This window comes from Callorhinus ursinus, unplaced genomic scaffold, assembly GCF_003265705.2.
Source record: "Callorhinus ursinus isolate GAN/ISIS: 27379988/994484 unplaced genomic scaffold, GSC_fseal_2.0 scaffold142, whole genome shotgun sequence".
Taxonomy (NCBI): Eukaryota; Metazoa; Chordata; class Mammalia; order Carnivora; family Otariidae; genus Callorhinus; species Callorhinus ursinus.
Window position 1 is genome coordinate 238,472 of NW_027397204.1, and position 4,468 is coordinate 242,939.

Below are 4,468 nucleotides of genomic sequence, written 5' to 3' on the forward strand. Positions count from 1 at the left end.
GCCTGATAACTCTTTCATAATTTCTGACACTGACAAGTCTATGAAGAAAGGCCTTCACAACAAAGGATTATTATTTTTTAAATTACCTTAAACTTTATTTTGGCACAACCATGATCTCATATTTTACATTAAGAAAATATTTAATTTTTCCAATTAAACCTCTCCAGACTGTTTTTAGATTTGGTGTGGTAGGAATTCAGTGCTATTTTCCCCAACCCTTAATGTTCAAAGAACATTTTTAAATAAATTATCCTTTCTCTATGATTTAAATACCAATTTGAAGATAAATCACTTCCTATATAAATCACTGATCTGTTTCTGGACTTGCTAGTCTGTAGCTCTTGGAGGAAAAATAACCCTTGCTTTCTTATAAGTATGGCCGTAAAATTTTCTGAGTAGACAGAGAAGCAAGTTAGGAAACCTATAAGGAGCAGTTCTGGATGCTTGTTTCTTTAGCCACATAGGTCTCTTTCAAGATTTGTTTTTGTCGCTCTGGGATTTTTGCTTCTTTATGTCTTCTCTTTAGTTTCTGTAGAAGCTGGAGTTTCAGACCTAAAGAAGCAAGCTCCCTTCAGCTTTATCTCTAACTGAGACTTACCTGTACCTCCCAGATGGGAGACAAACAACAGGTCAAAAGAAGGGACCTCCTTCCCCAAGTCAGACACACCCCCACTAGCACCCAGACACAGTCCTGGTGTGATCTCTGAAGATCACAGCTACTCAAATAAACTCTAATAGAAATATCACGTTCCATATATGCCTCAGATATAAAATGAAACACATGTCAGAATCCAACCTTGGAGCACAGCAGAGAAGGGACTTGCTCTAGTCCTGATTCCATCATATGAACCTTGGAACTGTCTTTAATAAGGCTTAGTTTCCTTGCCATCTGTGAAATGGCGATAATCATTGTGATCCTGCCTTAAGTCACAGAGTTCCTGAGAGTTAAATGAGACAATATAGCATAAAATAGCTGTAGAAGATGTAATTTACTATACAAATACAAGGAATCACTGTAAAATACTAACAATAGGCTTTTAAAGCTTGAGATGGCCTTAAATATTATACAGCAGTACCGTTCCATAGAAATATAATGCAAGCCTCTGAGGCACCTGGCTGGCTCAGTTAGCTGAGTGTCCCACTCTTGATTTCAGTTCAGGTCCTGATCTCACGGTCCTGAGTTCAGGCCCCATGCGCAATTTTAAAATTTTCAGTAGCCACATGAAAAGAAAAATGAGGGGAAATTTGAGTAATATATTTTATTTAACACAATATATCCAAAATATCATTTTAACATGCAATTGATATAAATTATTAAGGAGAGACTTTACATTCTTTTTTTTGTACTAAGTCTTCCAAACCCAGTGTCTATCTTACAGGCATATCTCAATTTAGACTAAAATATTAAGTATTCAATAGCCACGTGTGGCTACCTTAATAGACGGTGCAAATATATGGTTTAAATGCTTATTTTATAGAGTGGAAAACTGAGGTTCAGAGGTATTAAGGGATTGTCTTCAAGGTCATCTGATTTTATCATGGTAGGGTTTGGCTTAGAACTCCAATCTTTCAGCCTACCTGCACTTTTTGCACTTAGTGTGGTAGGGATGTAATTTTTTTCTCCCAAGCTTTTATCTGACTAATCTAATACCCTTCCCTGAGCGAATGAATCATCCTTTCTGCACTAATTTAAAACAACACTTTTTTAAATATAGTAAATTCCTATACAAAGTGCAGATCTGTTTTTGGACTTTGCATTTTGTTCTATCTACCATCTCTGGAGGAAAAGGAACTCGATCTCTTGGGTGTATGTAGTGAGAATCTGCCAGTGGTTTTCCATTTAATTTACAACAACGACAAAACACTGCACAACATTTTAAAGTGTATGTGTGAACCTCGAACTCTGGAAAAGCGCACTTCATATATGAGGCTGTCAGTACAGTGCCCGCGGCCAGGGCCAGCTCGGGGGCCTCCATTCACGGGGACACGGGTGCAGACACACACAGGAACCCACGCACACGTAACTCAGCCCGACACACAGATTCAGGGAATAGGCGTGGAGGTGGCGGAGTGAGGCGAGCGCCAAAGGAGGAGAAAGAAATCCCAACCGCAAGTCCTGGACTGCGGCGACGACCGGGAACCTCCGCCCCAACCGCCGCAGAACCAACGGCGGGGGCGGGGCGTAGAGGGCGCACGGCACGCGTGAGGGCGTAGGGCGTGGCTGGAGGGCGTGGGGCGTGGCTGGAGGGCGTGGGGCGGGGCCAGGGCGCAGACCGGGGCTGAGGGGCGCGGGGCGTGGCTGGAGGGCGCGGGGGCGTGACTTGAGAGAGGGGGCGGGGGGCGGGGAGCGAGGAAAACAAACGTCCGGAAGAGGGTGAGAAAGCCGACCGTGCTGGGTTGCCGAAGAGGGCGGGAGAGGCGGCAGCTGGGCCGCACAGCGCACATCTTCTTACTTTGATCGTTGAGAGCAGCGAAGTAGAAAACAGAGAAGGCTGACGGTAGCATGATGGGAAATGAACACTTAGAAATGGAAGCAGTATAGATTTTAAGCCGGTAAATTCTGGAAGGGGAAAAAGAAGAGAAAAACTAGCAAACGACAGGGTATCTATACATATTTGAACACATGAGGAAAAATCTCAGCGAAGGAAATGAACTTAACGTTCTCCAGAAAAGACAAATGTTAGAAGTTTCCGTGAGTTGTTGTAGAATGTGCTTGGCATGTTAAAGGCATCAGGACATGTATTTCTCCGGGAGAAGAAGGGCAGGATAGATAAAAAGATTTGTTTGGGAGTGGTCAGGAGGGCTCTGCCTGCCAGAGATTTTTTTCGGGTAGGTGATCCTGTGGGGGCGCTGAGGGCTGAAGAATGAGAGCTGAGAGTGTGGCTTTAGGACATCAGTAGAAATGACAAGCAGCGACTGTTTCCTCCGACTCCCTTATCAGTCCCCTGCCCAGTCGGAAACAACTAGTCTGGTTCAGACCACGAGGCTCTGCTGCCCCTCCGCTGACTGCCCTCACGTCTCCCGAAGCAGCTCCAACTTCCTCCGCCTGTGAGACTGCGGCTCCCCGTTCAGAAGAGGAGCTGGATTCAGTGAGAAAGGTCCACTTGGAATTTCACACAAAAGGCTTCTCCTTGTTTTCAAATATATTAACGCAACAGAGTCAGGCATTAAGGTATAGGAGGGTTGCAGAGATTTTGAAAATGCGCACAAAAGATAACCGACAGGAGCTACTCCCAGAGTCCTCCCTTCTCCGCAATAGACTAAGCGATTCGTTCGTGTTACCGGTCACTACGGATTAGCGGAGCCCCTCCGGCTGTTTGCTCTGCCAGATGGAAGGATTTCCTCTGCAAGGGTTAACTGCCTTCAGCTTCTCTCACCCCTTTCTAAAGTACAGATCTCTGCTTGCGTAAAGTGATGACACAAGCTAATGTTTGGGGGATGAAACAATCAAGCTTCGATTTCATTACAAGCTTTGTTTTCTGTTTTGCTCAAGGAGCAGCGTGAAGAACTCTTTCAGGAAACACTGGTGGCGTATGTGTGCTGGGATGCACTTTTGCTTTTCTACTTCCCCGGAGACACCACTTCTCTTCCAATACGTGTAAGGGCTGTGGCTGTTTTCCCCAGAAATGTCTCACCACAGCCCACCTAAACGTGGAGGTGGAGCCTCAGCGTCAGTGGGGCTAGAGAGCACGACGGTTGCGGGCCTCGTTCCAGGCACACCACTCTACACGAAGGTCAGGAGGAAAACAAAACCAAGTTGTGCCATTTTTCCTTCCCCTTTTCATCCACCCGGCGGTCATTCCTCCTCCTCTGATTCTTTTCTCACAATAAAAACAAACCACTTAAAACCCGGAGACCTATTCTGGTTGGCTGAACAAACATGAGCGGAAGTAAACTTGATAATGGGAGGAAAACCGGCACCACCATTCTGACCCCACCTCCCGGGCCCCGACTCCAACAGATAAGGTGGGAAGGGAAGCGGCAGAACCGCTGCCCTATGTGGCTTCCACTGAGAACTGCAAATTCAAAATTTTTCTTGATTTTGAGGATGAAGGTTACTCAAACAATGAATTTTAGCCCCAAATATGGGCAGTTTAGGCTTTTACTCTCTCCTGTGCTATTTAGGCGATGCAGTGGGGAGGCTCCAAAAAGATCCAATATCCACAGCAGAACACACACAATATTCCTTCCAGGTTTCCGTTCACTTCTCTGCATTAGCATCAAAAACTCCTGGAATTCTAGAGACCTTCTAATGGCTATCACCTCTACTAGGCCTAAGTAGGAATATCCATGAATATCCACTTTATTCTTTCGCTTTGTCTCACTGAGGTGTAACTGACAAGACTGGAAGGCAGAGTGTACAGCATAAATGATTTAGGTGTGTACTGGGAAAGGGTCCTGAACATCTGCTTTATTCTCTCACAAGTGTAGGGGAAATGCTTGTTCTTAGTAGACTGGAGACAAAAAA